Here is an 18,612-nt window from a genome sequence, read left to right on the forward strand (position 1 = left end):
GGGCAGAAGACCTAAATAGACATTTCTCCAAAGAAGTTATACAGGTGGCCAACAAACAATTGAAAGAATGCTCAACATCACTAATCATTAGAGAAATGCAAAACTACAATGAGATATCACCTCACACCGGTCAGAATGGCCATTATCAAAAAATCTACAAACAATAAATGCTGGAGAGGGTGTGTAGAAAAGGGACCCCTCTTGCACTGTTGGTGGGAATGTAAATTGATACAGCTACTATGGAGAAGAGTATGGAGGTTCCTTAGAAAACTAAAAATAGAACTACCATACGACCCAGCAATCCCACTACTGGGCATATACCCTGAGAAAACCATAATTCAAAAAGATTCATGTACCACAATGTTCATTGCAGCTCTATTTACAATAGCCAGGACATGGAAGCAACCTATGTGTCCATCGACAGATGAATGGATAAAGAAGATGTGGCACATATATGCAATGGAATATTACTCAGCCATAAAAAAAGAAATGAAATCGAGTTATTTCTAGTGAGGTGGATGGACATAGAGTCTGTCATACAGAGTGAAGTAAGTCAGAAAGAGAAAAACAAATACCGTATGCTAACACATATATATGGAATCTAAAAAAAAAAAAAAAAAGTCATGAAGAACCTAGGGGCAAGATGGGAATAAAGATGCAGACCTAATAAGAGAATGGACTTGAGGACATGGGGAGGGGGAAGGATAAGCTGGGACAAAGTGAGAGAGTGGCATGGACGTATATACACTTCCAAATGTAAAATAGATAGCTAGTGGGAAGCAGCCACATAGCACAGGGAGATCAGCTTGGTGCTTTGTGACCACCTAGAGGAATGGGATAGGGAGGTTGGGAGGGAGGGAGACACAAGAGGGAAGAGATATGGGGATATATGTATATGTATAACTGATTCACTTTGTTATAAAACAGAAACTAACACACCATTGTAAAGCAATTATACTCCAATAAGGATATTAAAAAAAAAAAAAAAGGAATTGGGAAGATGAACTTCCATGGTTTCTTTTAAAAGTTAGGTGCTATTGCCACTTTTTGGTTGATGTGTGGACCATAGTCTTTGTTTTTGAAAGTTACTTTTTTTCTCCTGTTGGTATTTTATTTATTTAATTATTTTTAAATTTAATTTTAGTTTTGGCTGTGTTAGGTCTTTGTTGTTGCGCATGCGCTTTCTCTAGTTGTGGCGAGCAGAGTACTCTTTGTTGCAGTGCATGGGCTTCTCATTGCGGTGATCTGTCTTGTTGTGGAGCACGGGCTCTAGGTGCGCAGGCTTCAGTAGTTGCAGCACAAGAGCTCAGTAGTTGCAGTGTGCTGGCTAGGGTGCGCAGGCTTCAGTAGTTGTGGTGTGCGGGCTCAGTAGTTGTGGCTCACAGGCCTAGTTGCTCTGCGGCATGTGGGATCTTCCCAGATGTGTGACTGAGCCCCTCTCCCCTGCATTGTCAGGCAGATTCTTAACCACTACGCCACCAGGGAAGTCCCTGGACCATAGTCTTGAATTCCCTCTATTTCCCTAACTCACCAACTACTGAACACCTGTTTTCCTGCTAATACTCACGTTTCAAGAGATCAAACATAGGATTATGTTTGTTTCTACATCTTCTACCTGGTGCTGGTATTTTGTCTGAAACTGGTAATGCTACAAATTATAATGATGTGCAGATATTAAGCTCAAGTTGGAACAATTTTTATCTTATAGGTTAATAAAATCAAATTACTTTATAGCCTTAATACAGTCAAATTTTCACTTTATAATGCTATAACTTTATAGTAATTTTTTAAAAGGGGAATTGGATTAATATTTGGATTCCAGACATCAAGTACTCCATTTTTGACCCAAAGACAACTATCCTTGTCTTATTTCTGATCATTCTTGAGCAACTGAGGTAATAGATGTCTGTCTTTCCCCCTGTCTTAAAAAAAGAGAAAAATGATCAGTACCATAGCAAGAGCTAGTACTTTGTGGGGAGAATTACTAACTTGTTGGTATTCTAAATGAGGAAGACTATGCTTTGTGGTTACTCTGGGCTGGTGCTCTGTAACTGTGATTCAGAGCCACTTAATATTCCTTTTGGCAGGAGGCCAAACGATATTTTTGTAGTTTTCCTAGGGTTTGATGATTTCACAGTTTAGACTGGACAACTTCCCACAATGACAGGTCCATCAATCAGAGAATCTAGGCGTGACAACCAGTCAGGGATACATTTGTCCTCTTCTCAGTAAGGAAGGTTCTGGACAGGCCAGCAGGGAAACACGCAGACACACTGCGAGCTTGTCAAACCCTCACCTTTTGTGGTCTCACATATATGGCCAGATGCCTCAACTTCATTCTCCTTGCCCATTCTCCAGCAGATGATAAAATCAGGTGAAACAATAAAATGGCATCCCTCAGATTTCAGCCAGTCAGTCCAGTAATATGTTTTTAAAGGTCAAGGTAGAACTGTGGTGCTGTAAGCAGCATCCCGGGTATTTAGAATTAGAACAGGGAAGATTAAGATGAAGTAAACCTGGATGAGAAGTTTTCATTGGCCTTATCTTAAAGACACTTGGCAATAATCTTCAGGGAGGGTGTGTGTTTATCTGTTTTGGCATGGCTTTTGTTCTAGTTCTTCTGGAGCCCCACCTTTTGCTCTGGGTAATATTTAATCTGATATCCCTGAAAGCTATGCTGAGGCTGCTCACAGTTCCAAATTATCTTGGCAATTTAGGGAAAAAATTGGGTAACTTGAATTTTTGGCATCAGTTAGAAAAATAATATCCAAATTATTGCCTTGCCATGAAAAATGTTGGTTGTTATGTTGAGACAACCATAAAACAATCTGAACACTGCAAAATTTTGGTTAACTCATTTGTGCAGAACTCAGTGAAGTGAGACTTTAAAAATAAAATCAAATAACAATAAATATTTTATTTTACATAAATATATTTCAATTCTCTTACCCATTACCACCACCTTCACTTTTTACATGAAAGGACAAGTATGAAAGGCAATAATTTAGTATCTTCAACTATCACTTGAGTATAAACCCAAAATTTAAGATGGAAGTATTCAAGATAAACTAATTCTTAATGTAAAAATATAGCAGCCAAGTGCATGAGGTTGTTTTTTTTTAATATTTAGTTGTTTATTTGGCTGCGCAGGGTCTTAGTTGTGGCACACGGGATCTTTTAGTTGCAGTCCAGTGGCTGAGTCCACACTCCCAATACAGGGGGTCCCGGTTCGATCCCTGGTCAGGGAACTAGATCACACATGCTGCAACTAAGAGTTTGCATGCCACAACTAAAGATCCCACATGCTTCAACTAAAGACCCCGCGTGCCATGACTAAGGTGCATGAGTTTTGGAAGTACACAAGACTGAAGCTGAAATTCTCTACCACTTACTAGCTGAGAGAACTCTCTGAGGCTAAAGACTATGAAATTAAGTTTTTCTTTCTTTCATGCCATTCTGCCTTTCATGTCTAGCAAATGGCCTGACACATAGTAAAAGTTCAAATATACTTTGTGACTACTTGGGTGTTAAGGTTTTTAAATGTTTTTTCTGTGCATGAAAATTCTTTCCAACTTACTGGCCCTTTGCTCTTTTCTGAAGATCAGTTGGGTTCTGCAGTGTATTGTATGCTTGAGAAGATGAAGCATCACTCAGAAATCCGACATCCCTTCCTTCCTGTTTCCTGTGCTCATGCTCATTGTTGAATGTGCCAATGAAATTGCTTCTGAACCTACTTTCTTACTGATTGGTTAAACGAGGTCAGAAATATATCTAATATTAAAAGTTCTATAACATTTAATAAATGAAGGCAGTCTCAGCATTCAGAGCCTATAAAGGGAAGAGTCACCGAAGCTAAGGATCGGGGTGTGTGTGTGTGTGTGTGTGTGTGAGGGAGAGAGAGAGAGAATTATTGGCAAAGCACTAGTATTTCTTTTAAAATTGACTGTGTTCTCTTTATTCTTTTCATTTTTTCACCACCCCATAAAGAAAAATAGGCAGTTGCACCTTAAATGCATATTGTTAAGTGAAAGAAGCCAGTTTGAAAAGGTTATATACTATGATTCCAGCTATATGCCACTCTGAAAGAGGCAAAACTGTAGGGAAAGTAAAAAAATCAATGGTTGCCAGGGGTTTGGCCAGGAGAGGGAGAATAAAGAGGTGGTGCACAGGGGATTTTCAGGAGAGTGAAACTATTCTTTCTGATGTGTAATGGTAGATGTAAGACATTATGCATTTGTCCAAATCCACAGAGTGGTACAACACAAAGAGTGTACCCTAATGTAAACTATGGACTTTAGTTAATAATAATCAATACTAGCTCGTCAACTGTAGCAAATGTACCACACTAATGCAAGAGGTTAGTGATAGAGGAGACCCGGGAGGAGGAAAGGGGGGTATATAGGAACACTGTATTTTTTGCCTAATTTTTCTGTAAAACTAAAACCTCTCTAAAAAATAAAGTCTATTAATTAAAAAATAGCAAGTTTCAAATCTAGAAAAACTCCACTAAAGAAACAGAGAGCCTATACTATTGTGAGCTTTAAAACACACCCAGCACAGTCAATTAATTTATCACCCAAGAAGCTGACCTAAATATTGGCAAAGGTTTTTTGTTGTTTTTGATCATTTGTTTTTGTTTTTTAGGAGTTGTAATAAATTTGGAGATCTTTAAAGGTAGAAATTATATTTTATTTTGGCTTTCAATGAGTCATCTTTTTGCGGTACGCGGGCCTCTCACTGCCGTTGCAGAGCACAGGCTCCAGACGCGCAGGCTCACTGGCCATGGCTCACAGGCCCAGCTGCTCCGCAGCATGTGGAATCCTCCCGTACTGGGGCACGAACCCATGTCCCCTGCATCGGCAGGCGGACTCTCAACCACTGCGCCACCAGGGAAGCCCTCAATGAGTGATCTTTGAGCCAACTTTAAAATAAACTCTCATAGTTGTGCTAAGGCAGACCCTATTGGAATTACCTAGTTTCCTTCTGCATTGTGCACCCCCCTGGCAGTTACAAGGCTGAGAGGATTTTCTGGACTGTTCTCAGTGGCCAGCCCATTGAAACTGAGTTCTGTCTAGCCAGCTCCTAAGTTGTGCTTTCATGGTGGAAACTGCTCTTCCTGAGCCTCCTGGTTTTCTAACTGTGGAGTAGCGGCCATGCTCCTGGGCCTGACAACTGGGAAGACACAGAAAATACTGCTCAGGGAGCAAACTTGTGTTGCTCTGACACGTGGATCATGTTTTCTATCAGGACAAAGGATTCACTTTCTCTGCCTCTTTAGGACATTGATCTTGATCCCCTACATTAAGTTGAAGTCCATTTGCTCTAAGGTCCTCAGCCAAATTCTTGTGCCAGTTACTCATTACTTGGAGAATGACCTGTCTCATTCTGAGTACAGCCGTACAGCTGTGCTCTGGGGCTGCCTGTCCCTTTTGCTTAGCTGCCTCGATGTTCTGCTCTTAGTTTCTCTCAGCTTTGAATGGAAGAGAGTAGCAGCCTAGATGGACTGGCTTTGATGGGAAGGATGGTTTCCAGGTTGGTCCTCTTGTAGTCCTATGATTCACAGCATTTCCCTGGCAACCATTTCTGGTAACAGCAGCATAACCTTTTCATGTTGGCCACTTTATAGATTTCATGAACCTAAAGGAATATTAGTTAGCTAATAATAATGGCAGGCTTGTGGAATGTTGTCAATAAAATAAACGCTAATATGTGATAATCCCCCAAAAGAGCAAAACGCAGGATTGAGTCACACATTTGTGGCAATCATGTGACACTTAATCTTGAATCATAAGATCAGAAGAGTATTTGCTGAGAGAGTTTAGAATTCAGTAGTGTTTATCAGTTTTCTTTTTTCTGTAATGATGCCAAAGTAGCTACACGGAAGTCATTCTGCTGAAGGTGCTAGCGTGTTTTGGGCTGTACTGTGCTCTCATGCAAACCTGGAAATATGGAGGAGAGGGGCGAAGTAGAGAGTCTGGTCTGGAGACTGTATTAGTTAGCTGGACTGCCATAAAAAAGGACCGCAGATTGGGTGACTTAATACATACAACTCTGTTGTACATCAAAGTTAAACATTTGTGTGGGTTTCCTTCTTTGGCATTTGTCCAGTTAATCAATTAATCAATTTATCTATTCCTATACAACCCTGGATTAATCACTTCAGCTCTATAACAAGTTGTTATATCTGGTGAGACAAGTTCTGCACCCCACCACAGCCTTCTTTTTCAGAAAGTTCTTGGGTAGTCTCCTTCATCTATGTATTGGTAAGCTCTACAATCAACTCACTGACTTCCATGGAGAGCTCTGTTGACGTTTTGATTGGAACTACATTAAATCTATAGCCTATTTGGGGGTGAATTACTGTCTTTATAATATTAAATCTTCCTACCCGAGAACACAAGTTCTGTCTCCATTTTATTTAGGTATTATTTAACATCCTTTCAGAAAGTTTCATAATTTTCTGCATATCATAATTTTCTTGCATATCACAATGTAGTAAGTGTGGCTAATCAGGTGCATCTTCCTTAATAACCTATATATTTTTGTGAGCTATCATTTTTTTAGTTCTTATAGCTATTAAAACTAAATATTGAAATAAAATAAGTGTAGATCCAGACATTCAAATTATATGCCAATTAATTGAAAAGAATTACAGACTAATATTTTTATTGAAAAAAGTTTTAAATTTATTTATAAAATAAAATAATTAAAATAGTATTTATGTTACTCTTTTTTTATTTCTATTATGTATGTTATGCTTTATAAGGCATATGTGTCAGTTAAATTTCAGCTAAGGAAACAGAAAGGCTGGGAGGATTAAGCTTAGGCAAAGCTGCTAATGGCTTTCAGGAAATCAGGAATTACAGGAAATGGCTGACCATGATTCAGCTACCTGTTCACTGAAATGAAATAATTCACAGGAGGAATACCAGAAGCTTCTGGAAACATCTTTTTTTTTAAATATATTTATTTATTTATTTATTTATTTTTGGCTACGTTGTGTCTTTTGTTGCTGCTCGTAGGCTTTCTCTAGTTGCCGCGAGCAGGGGCTGCTCTTTGTTGCTGTGCCCGGGCTTCTCATTGCAGTGGCTTCTCTTGTTGTAGAGCACAGGCTCTAGGCGCATGGGCTTCAGTAGTTGTGACACACGGGCTCTAGAGAACAGGCTCAGTAGTTGTGGCACACGGGCTTAGTTGCTCCGCAGCATGTGAGATCTTCCTGGACCCGGGCTCGAACCCATGTCCTCTGCATTGGCAGGTGGATTCCTAACCATTGCACCACCAGGGAAGTCCGCTTCTGGAAACATCTTTAATCAACCGTCTGCCAAAGCCCATGACAAGCCTGCTGGTGGCACAGGAACAATAGATTTGTATCTGCTTCTCTCCTCCCTTCCAAGGCTCATGTGAGTATCTCTCACAGGCTAATACAATGCAAAACCCTGCTAACAAGGATTCTGAGAAATGTAGCTCCTAGTCTTCTAGCCCTTGTGAATAAGAGATCTTGGAAGGTGAATAGTGCTGGGTTACCCACAGATAATCCACACAACACAAGATACACAAAAGTGAAAAAAAGAAGTCAATATAGGTGGTATGTGCTCAAAATACATTTTTCCTGGTAGGGGTATGAGATCAATTTCTTTGGTTAGTACTTCTCTAGTGCCCATCAATTCTAGCGAGTCTCTCACTCTTATCTTCCAATTTCTGTCTCTCTAATTCACAGGCCTTCTCCCCGCCATCTTGCTTTTTGATCACCACCTTCCTCACCATCCAGTAGACTTTTAAGACACACCAATTTCCTTCTCTTCCATCTTGTGCAGGTCCTATGGTGTATAGTTTTTCTTTGACTATGAGTACTTTCCTCAAGATTGACCTAGAAAACATGGGCCGTAGAGGGTACAGCTGAATGGGCAAAGTCCAAATGTTCTAATAGGGGCTGGGGAGAGGGAAAGGCTATAAACCATTATTCATTAATGATTCTTGCTCTAGCACACACAAGGAGAAATGATCACAGACAGCACAGCTTTCTGTCCTGAGGTAACTCTGGTTTAGTCCCAAAGGGCTGATAACATCCCACAGACATTTGGTATGATGTTTTTCTCCCAGCATCCTTCTTGTTTTTTAGTTTGTCTTTCTGGCCTCTAGGAACTGGCCTATTATTTCATCTATCCTTTCCCATGGACAAGTCAGAGAGTCTTCCTTATTGCAAAAAACTAAATAACAACAACAAAAGACCCTTCAGCGCTCCACCCACTCAATGCTGGCTTTCAGGAGGTTCATGCCTAGTTCACAAATGATTCACAGGGCCGTGAAAATTGACTCTCATTGAGAATCAACAAGAGACTCAGCCCTCAGCCCAGGGTGACAGCTCAGCTCACCTCTGCAGTCTCCCCTGATTCTCCCACTCAGCATAAGATTCCTCCCCTCCAACAGAGAAGTAGTTTTACCTCTTTGCAAGCCAACAGAATAACAAAACCTTTACCACCGAATATTGTATTCTGTCCAAAGCAAGCAGAGCCACACATCAAAAATAGGAAGATGCTGACCTTAGGTTGGGTCTAGTAGGAATCCTTGAGATAAAAAGGTGGGAGCTGGAACCTCATTCCTCTCAAGCCTTTGACTTTTCCCATGATGGGTGTGGCCTGTGGAAACAAGGTTATAGTAAAAAGGATATTAGTATTTCTCTGCATGCGCAGTGCCCTTTGGGACTGAAAAAGAACCCTATGCAGGGCTGGTTTTGGGTCCGAGGCCTGTCATCCCTCCTGGGATGTATGAGATATTAGAGTCTCCCTTACTGGGTTCCCAGAATCTACCATGAATGTCAGGAGCTGTTTCAGTGGTATTCCATGGAAGGAAGGAGGGGAGAAAATAGAAAAGTAGAAATGATATTTGTGTGTAGTATCCTGTATTAGTTCCATTCTTCACTTGGTTCAGTGCAAGTAATATTTGCCAGGGTAAGTTTTGTTTTGTTATGTTTTAATATTTTAAAAGTATCAGTAGCAGAAGAAGGTTACAGGCATTGTAATGTCAATGTGGACTTCTAGATAAAGACAATTTAGTAGTAAGATTTCTTCTAGAGAGGCTGTAGCTAACCCCATGCCCCTGGTTGAGGAACTTGTTCTTTATGCCGTGCCTCATGAGGAAGACACAGCTGCCAAATTCCTCTGCACAATCCGCAAAGAATGTCCTTGCTTTTGAGAGTGTATTTACTGGGACCTTGTCAGATTTGGCGGCGAAGGGTGGGTCAGCACACGGGTGGGCTGCATACCTTTCCTGGGAGATACAGGAAGCTGCTCAGCCACTCACATGGCAGTGGGAACTTGACGTGCAACATTAGAAATTTCTTCTGTGGTTAGGCGTTTGCCCAGAAACATCTGAAGTGCTTCAGTGAGATCCTCTCCATGGTAATTTTTTGTTGTTATTTTTAAGTAACTCTGGTTACCTTCACTAAATGACGTCAGTGACATAACTCTTAACATTTCTTGATATGCCTCTGCCATGCTGGCAAATCACACAGTTATGTGAAATATGTTGGCTTTCTTTCCTTCAAATCTTTGTAGTCAACTCAGGAGGTCCCTGAAAGAAAACACCCTCCCCCATTCCCCCACACTGTTTCTCTCGGCCATGGACTCTGCAGAGTAAGTGAAAGGGAGAGGAGGGTGTTTAATGCTGCTCTTTTATAAGATGACCCATTGCTTTACTACTCCAGTCTTTTACTTCCCTGGAGACTCCTACGGGCTGCCTTACCAGTTTAACCCCAGTGCTCTGTTTTGTTTTGCTTTCCCTTACTGTTGGAGAAATAAGGATTTGGATGAAAGAGTAAAGGACAGTAGACTATCAAGTAGCTTCATTAGAAAACCACTAGGAATTACTCTTGCTGCAAGACAGAAGTTCGCTCCCATTTAGTTTTTTCATTTGAACCTACCTATTTTAGCAGAGGCAAAATGGGGCTTGATTGGGAGGAAAGGCAGAGAGGGAGTATATGCTTATAGGTTTCAGTCATCAGAGGATAATGCATTTTATATGTGCCCCTTTCTAGAGTCTGGGATGAAAATAAAAGTACGTAGACCACATAACTTCTCCTTAACTAACTGGATAAGTAACAGTGGCCTCCATTCATGCAGAGGACACATGAAGAATATTTGATTCTGTAACACGAACACATCAACTCATAAAACCTTTTCTTTTCAGCTCCTATCTTGCCATTTAGCTTGTGATGGCTTTTATTTGGTGGAGGCTTTAGATGTGACGCTTGCCAAATGTTCATAGGGAAATCCATTTATTCAGAAAAGAAGTGTGCACTGAATGTCTCTTTATTCCTTCCTACATTTTCGGTACCTGCTTGTTTGACAGGGCTTTTGGAAAAACAAAGTAGGCAAAGTGGGCGATGCTTAGGGTGATGTTAGGGTTCCAGGAAAGCCCAACTTTCCGAGAGATTCACACAGTTTCACTGTGAAATGAAAGGGAACCCCAGTCTGGGTTTTCCAGGGGCCTTCCGTGAACTCCCAGTGGCTGTGAACAGGGAAATGAGCCCCAGAGCTGCTCCAGGCTTCTAACAGAGTAGGAGGGATACTTATGTGGGTTTTCTCAAGTTGGGATTGTGCAAACAAAGATCAAACGCTGACATTCTCAGCCTTTCTACATGGGCTTGGCCACGGGCCTGTAAATGTCAGGCCCACTCCCTGTTTCTGTGTTGCAGAATTACAGTTATACTGGATAGGCAAGTCTGGTTGTGTGAGTGTTTCTGAGGGGAGAAAATCCTAGCCAGCTTGAGTCACAGGCGATGGTGGAAAGTCTGGTGTTGGCTTCCAAGGACAGAAAATACATGCACTCAAATGAAACAGCTTCTTCTCGAGAGCATCATGGAACAGTATGCAGTGGAAAATGGAGTGGGTGGCGTGTTGCAGCAGCAGGAAACAGCAGCAAGGAGCAGAGGGTTAAAAACCCTGGCTCTTCCCTGTACCACTGTCTGCTGTGAAACTCCAAGCATGTTGCTTAACATCTCTGAATCTCAGTTTCTTCATCTGTGAAATGAAGATGATAATAGTACTTTAGAAAGTTGTTCCGAGGGTGAAGTCGGATAAGGTGTAAGTGCTTCGAAGCTTACCTGATATAGTAGCTTGTCAGGAAGTGTTCCATTATTTTGAATGGGCCCTGGTCTCACTTCCACGTAAATGAAGTTGTTGGATCTTTGGCAAGTCATCTGACCATTCAGAACCTCAGTATTCTTGTGTTGAAAATGAGGCTTTGACTAAGCGTTTATGATCTTTTTCGCATTTAGCATTCGCCCTCCACAGGGAGAGGATGAAAAAGAAAAGGCATGCTTTTACCATAGCGCTGGCTAGCAGGGAGCAGAGGTGGGCCCAGCACTGACAGTTCTGGCTGCTACAGACCATTCTGCCCATGCCTGTTCCTTGGCCATATTGTCTACAGCTGCCTTCTGCTGCCACAGCAGAGCTGAGATTTGGGATGTGGCCCACGAAGCCTAGAATAAAAGATTTACTATCTGGCTGTTTAAGAAAAAGATGGCTGACCTCTGGCCATAGACCAAGAGCAATAAGGAGGGCTGATTCTGAGTTGTGTCAGTTACATTAAGAGTGAAAGCTGTCATAACATTTTTATTTTGTTTGATGACTTCATCAAGACTTTGTCTCTATCTGTGCTTAAAGCCAAGAAGTATCATATTTTATTTGCTAATGCAAGGTTTGTGAACTAGAATCTGATGGTTTCTTGGAAATTTCCCTTGACTGAGAAGAAATGTTTCATAAGATGTACTTTTTTTTGGTAAGTGTCATAATTTAAACAGATAATAACTTTGGAATCATAGGTCAGCATTGTGCCTTTTACATATAAAAATGCATTTAATTAAGTCTTTAGATTACTTTTTAGCCTGCCTTGGGAATTTGGTTGGTTTGTTAGTTTAAAATTCCCTCAATTTCTATACTCTTCTTTGTCTATTAGTAGAACTGACAAAGTCTAGATTTGTTTTTATGGAAGACATCTGAATGAATACACATATATAATTTCTTTCTTCCTGAAAAAACTGAATACTAAGTAGAGAAAATGGAAAATAAAAAGCAAACCAACAGGAAAAAAAATTTAAAAGACAGTGAAATGCATGAAATAAAAAAGCACCTAGAGGTGACCACCTGGAGGGGTGGGATGGGGGGAGTGGGACGGAGATGCAAGAGGGAGGGGATATGGGGATATATGTATACTTATAGCTGATTCACTTTGTTATAAAGCGGAAACTAACACACCATGGTAAAGCAATTTTACTCCAATAAAGATGTTTTTTAAAAAGTAAGAAATGTGAACGTTATTAAAAATAAAAAAACTAAAAAAATCAAATCACAACTATCAAACTTATTGGTCTCTCCCAGTCCTAAGATTCAATTAACCCAAGCATTTGAGAAATTTTCTCTTTTGGAACTAAGTAATGTAGGAGGATTCGAATCAGTTTTCAATCTAAAGAAAATATATGTTTCTCAACTTCAATTCAATTAACATTTCTTGAGGACGGAGGTGTGTAAGTGACAGTAGTAAGAAATGAAGGAGATACAGACCATAGTGAGGAGCATATAGTTCAATGGGAGAGGCAGGAGCATGTCTCAACAACTTCTATCTAAAGCAGAAATGGGAGGATTAGAATAGGGTGACCAAGAAAGAACTCCGGAAATATTTGAGAAACTATAACAGTTCCATTTCCTTGTTTGCTTACAACTGAAACTTTAATCAGTAAGATGGAAAATTTATTGAGGGAAACTGGATGGTTCTCAGAATGGAAGGAAGAGTTGATAATGACAAGGTCTTGGAAAGACATAAATAGAATATCTTTAAGGTTCTGCTTCTGGAATAACTGAAGACTCAAGAGCTCACAACTGAACAGCCTTCTGCCCTATGACTCAAATTTGCATTCTCAGTAGAGAGCCTTTTTGCTTGGCTTGGATCACATGTCCAACTTTGGCGCTTGTGTGTAGTGGTGATATAGAGCTTGGGAGTGCATAGAGAGGGAAAAGTGGGCATTGCATTTTATTTTCCCACTAAAACCATTTGGCAAAGTTTATTGATACCATAAGAAGAAAGAAAGGATACTAAACAGGTAAAAGTTACTGTTGTCCTCTGTAGACATTTGCTAAAAGGAACTGGGGAGGATTTTGGAAGGGAAAAGGCTCAAGTTAGGCCTTGATGAATGAATAGGACTTTTAAAAGTAGATTTGGGGGACTAGGAAAAAGAGGGCATTCCGATCAGAGGGAACAGCTTGAGCAAAGGTATGGAACAAGAAAGAGTCCAAGTACAAATCATGATCTGAGAATGAGGAGAGGTCCAGTATGTTTGGTGTGTAAGGACATATAGTGAGTAAAATGGGGAGGATGATGGAGAAGGCATAAAATCAGAGTTCCAACTTATGTACAGGGTTGCAAAATGATTGGTTGAGATAATGGATATGAAAGTGTTTTGTAAACTACAAAGTGCCTTGAAAACTATAAGGATTTTCACATCTATGAATTGTTTCAATTAAAAAAAATTCCTCAGTAAATAGAGTTTTTCAAACTAAAAAAAAAAAAAGCAAATTACCTCATGGTATTCTCAATCACCTAAAACCTCAAGTCTTCTCTCTCTCTCTCTCTCTCACACACACACACACACACATTCCCAAATTATTGAGACCAACTATTTTTAATAACTTTTACTTTAAATGACTTGGGGTTAGGAGAAGAACGGGGTGTTGGCAGGGGGTACTGTAAAATCAAAGCAATAAGAAGATGCACCAATTCCAAAATATTTGAGAATCACTGTTTTATAGGGACATCATTTACACTATCAAAAATTTTGTTTCAGTGGTAGATAACCCACTAGTTTACAAAAATATTTGGAAATTAATTTTTTTCTAGGATTCTCTGCTCTTTTCTGCAGGATTTATCCTTTGGTTATGTACAGTCAAGGAAGTGGGAAATAATTGAAAGCTGAATTGTGAGGAGGAAGGAGAGGAGGAGGACGTGAGTGGGAGAGGCTGAAGTATGGTAAGTGGGGGTCTTTCAGATATTGTGTGTAGGGAGGGAACAAGGTCAAAATTTGGGAAAACCACGTGGTTTGAGAGACTCAGTCAATGAGAATGTGTAAGAGGAAAATAGCAACAGAAACATAAGCATGACTGAGGAAGGCAGTTTGAACCACATTTCTCTAGTCTAGTCTATTGAAGGCTGAGTTACTGAGAAGGAAGACCCAGGAGGAAAGAGGGTCTGGGGATTTCATTTTTTTCTCAGGCAGCTTCTATTCCATTTTCCCAGGTGTCACATGGCAATGCAAATATATTCAGTTAAGAAACAATCACTAAGAACTGTCTAGGTCAGGCTCATTGTGGACACTAAGGATTCAAAGATAAATAAGCTTGGGCTCCTACCCTCAAGACCCTTCATTCTAATAGGAAAGACAAACACAGGTAGAGTTATTGACGTGTATGTGTGTGAGTGTAAATATGCATAAACCTAATATATAAGTGCTATACATTTATAAATCTAATATATGTGAGCTGCATGTACAACTATAGTATATGAATCATATGTGTGTAAATATGAATATAGGAAGGTATGTATGTGTGTTTGCATAGGTAATATATACAGCTTACACATGTTTTTCTCAAAGATTCAGCTGGGAACAGATTTCACATGATCGTTGCAGCCAATACTCAAGCATCTAGTGATCATTTGAAAATATGCCTAAGTTAACATTGTTTATGTTACTCATGAGTGGAACGTAGAAAATGACTGTTTAAAAAATTGCATGTGTTTCTGGCATTTGTTTACAAAATTTTTAAATATAAAATTTTCGATGCAATCCTAAAGATGTCACCTATTTTTAAGAGTATAGATTTTTGGGTATTTATTTACTAAATCAAATAACTGTATGCATTTGAACTTTTGTTTGCTGAATAAAATTTTTAGTTTTTTAAAATTGTAAAAATATATGAAATTATAGAGAACTTTGAGAAATTGCAAAAATATGATAGTTGTGGTAGACTGAATAATGTTCCTGCAAAGACATCCACGTTCTAATCCCCGGAGCCTGTGAATATGTTACCTTGCATGGCAAAAGGAACTTTGCCGATATGATTAAATTAAGGGTCTTGAGATGGGGAGATTATTCTAGATTATCTGGGTGGGATCAATGTAATCATGGGTCCTTATGAAATAGAGACAGAGGATCAGAGTCAGACATAGGAGATGGAATGACAGAGCAAGAGGTTAGAATGATGCAAAGAAGGAGTCGTGAACCAAGGCGTGCAGGCAGCCTCTAGAATCTGAAAAAGGTGGACATGGATTCTTCCCTTTTATACTCCAAAAGGAACCAACCCTGCTAACACACGGACTTTAGACTTCTGATCTCCAGAACTGGAAAATAATAAATTATGTTGTTTTTAAGCCACTAAATTTGTGGTAATTTGTTATAGCAGCAATAAGAAACTAATACAATAGTAAATTATTAAAGGAAAGATAAAATAGATTTAAAAAAAGAAATGAAACTCTGCCATGATGGATATGGGATACTGAGGAAAGAGAAGAACAATGAGGACAAAAAGAGAGAAATGCCAAGCCAATCAAATACAAGAGCAAGTTGTCATGTAAGAGAAGGGAATTACGGAATGCTACACTGAACACTGTACAAATGAGGAAACTGAGACAAGAGGAGCTAAATGACTAGCACCAGGTTACACAAGTAGTCGTTGGCAGAGTCTATCTGACACCTGAGACTGTGCTCTTAAGCACTAAGCCATACTGCCTCTGCTACTGAGGTCTCCTAGGGGTGTATGTGGTATGCTGGGTACACGTAGTTTATCATATAATGTGTTTAAGTACTGTAATGAAGGCATATACAGAGTTCCCTTGGAGCAGAGAGAAAGAGGGAGCCTGCCTGTGTTTAGGGAGTGGGATGGTAGGAAAATCTTCACAGAGCCGGTTAGGTATTTATTTGCTGGGCCTTTAAAGGTGAATAAACATTACCAGATACACAAGAAGCAAGGATATTTCTGGTCACAGCAATGGAATTAGGGCAAATGTTAAAGGCCTGATATATACAGTATGTTTGGGCAAAAGCAAGGATTTTGATGAGGTTAGAGCTTAGAGTGCATGGAGGCAAGTGTTGGGAGAGGAGCCTGGAATAGTTGAAAGTCTCTTAAAAAAGGTATCTAGACCAACTTTCTGCTTGTGCTATTTTCCCGGGCCAATATGGTACTTCAAATGTGGCTAGTGCAACTGAAGAACCTAATTTTAAATTTTTTTTAATTTGATTAATTTAAATAACCACACATGGCTAGTGGCTGCTGCATTGGACAACAGCGTCTTATATGAATCTAAGGTATTAATTCAAATGATGGGACATGGGGAACTTATGATGGGTTTGAAGCTGGAGAGTGACATGATTGCATCTGTTCTAGAAAAATAACATAAAGGGATGATGTATCTTTACTGGGGAGAAAGTTCTGACTTGCTGCGTGCTCCGCCTGTAGCCCACTTCCGAGCAATTACAAGGCCTAGGGGAGCAGTGCCTTGTTCTGTGCAGTGATATTGCTTTGGTCACAGCTGATTGAGATGGGGTAGGTGTCTGTGCAAAACTGATCTCATCTGGCTTACCAGAAGCCACAGGATGGCCTGGTGCAAGAGCTCTACCTATAGGAACGCAGCATGGCATGGTGGCTGACCAACTCAAGCAGATGTCTCCCAGAGGATTTAAACTGATACATGCAGAGACTGTGATAAATTGATAACGTGGTAGAATGAAGAAGCAGGAAGAGAATCAGAGGAAGTGGGACTGAGTCATGGAAGGGAGACTCATACAGTTGCTATTGGGTGCCCAGGGTTGCACTGGACAACTAGTGTTGTTTTGCAAAGTTAACCAGTAGGGAATATCATTTAATTTCTAAGAAAGGGTGCTGACTCTCTATCCTGTCCTCCTTACAGCCCCCTGAAACTTTATACTAAACCTCCTGTGCTGTGAGGATTAGTTCCAGCAGGCCTGGAATTAGCCTGATTATTCTACTAAAATAAGAAATAAGCATGCACAGCACTGATCTGAAACATACTGATTAATAGCATTGCTTTGTAACCCTGTGCGCTAAGAATTTCAGGTTGGTTTGAACCAGCTAATCAACATTGTTTATTGATAACAGTGAGACTGATGATTTGTACCTGGTGAGACCCCAGAACCCCAGGTCACATAGCAGGAATACCTTATGTGACCAGCAGGGTATAAGAAATTCCAACTGAGATTCCATTTGGGTGACCCATTCACACGTCAGTCGTTTTTGATATATAAGAGAAAGTATATCCTGCAAAGACCCTTGCAGAGGGAGGACAACTGAGCTTACAAGTGGCTTTGCTGACCCTTTACTGAGACAGCCTTTAGCTGTGATGATTATCTTTACTTTAATGTGGTTTCTACCAGTGCATCTTTTTCCTGTAATGAACTGTAGATTTATTATTTTTAAAAAATTTTATTGGAGTATAGTTGATTTACCATGTTGTGTTAGTTTCTGCTATACAGCAAAGTGAATCAGTTACACATACACATATATCCACTCTTTTTTATATTCTTTTCCCGTATAGGTCATTACAGAGTATTGAGTAGAGTTTTAAGCTCCGGAAACCTCAGTCGATGGCAACGTACTAACAGTTAAAGAGGGGAGAGCCACAGTACCCAAAATGATGATACTTAGAAATCTACATACATTTGCTTTGTGTAGATTTCTAAATAACATCATTTTGGGTACAGTGGCTCTTCCCTGTTTAAGTGTTAGTACGCTCTCTGGAGCTTATCTCTGATCTTTACAACCTGAAAGAGGCTGACTGACTCAGCAGGGGACATATTTGAACAATGAAGAGACCAGTTATCAGGTGATGGAAATAGTTTTCCCCCAAGATGATGAGGTTCCCAATCAACGCAGGGGCGATGGGAGTCCAGTGGACGGGGAAGGTTGGACTGAATTAGGCGGTAGACTTGAGAGTGATGGGCCAGTCACCATTTAATTGGATGAGGATGTGGAATGGAGAGAGGAAAGGAGGAGGCAATGACAATGAAGGTTTCAACCTTGGGTAGTAAGTGCAGCTCTGGTAATTACGATTTGAGCAGTCTCTATAAGATGCGGAGAAATGTTCTCCTGTTTTAAGAGAACAGTGCATGCTGTAGCCTGTAGGTGAATTGAAGAGCCAATAATATAGCCTTTAGTTCAGCCTATTATATAGTCTATAGTCCAGCCAGAGATAGAAAAATCTGCTAAGAAAATCAGATTTATAAAACGGATAAACCAGATTTTTGGCAAACAGTGAATACCCCTTGTATATGCACTCTTATTGTTTATGATTATTATTCCAACATGCAATCAACAATACTGAGTGCTACTGTGAGTCAGAACTGTGCTACATGTTTAGAATAAAGCTAAATATACAGGCCCCTGATTGCAAGGGGTTGCTTGAGATGTAATACCATGAAATATTTGGCTATGGAGAGACTGATGTAAAACGGAAAGGTTGACAGTGAATTGAAGAAAATCAGAAATGATGATCATGAAATTATGAAATAACAATCTGGGTTTTAAAGTAAGACTTTTTCCATAAAGATAT

The 18,612-nt window shown here is 39.9% G+C and overlaps 1 protein-coding gene across 16 annotated transcripts in view; it reads left to right on the forward strand.

Moving 5' to 3' along the window:
- The window catches only part of SCEL (sciellin), a 334,162-nt gene that overhangs the window by 163,737 nt on the left and 151,813 nt on the right, over positions 1-18,612 (forward strand). The window contains exon 1 of one of the 16 annotated variants that reach the window (XM_079903397.1): positions 7,268-7,400. The exons of 14 other annotated variants lie outside the window; for them this stretch is intronic. The gene's annotated coding sequence lies outside the window, so the exon portion shown is untranslated. Of the gene's footprint in view, positions 1-7,267; positions 7,401-13,602; positions 14,020-18,612 lie in introns of those variants that run through there. One more of the 16 variants, XM_079903396.1, reaches the window with a different exon arrangement.

This window comes from Stenella coeruleoalba (assembly GCF_951394435.1).
Source record: "Stenella coeruleoalba genome assembly, chromosome: 18".
Lineage (NCBI taxonomy): Eukaryota > Metazoa > Chordata > Mammalia > Artiodactyla > Delphinidae > Stenella > Stenella coeruleoalba.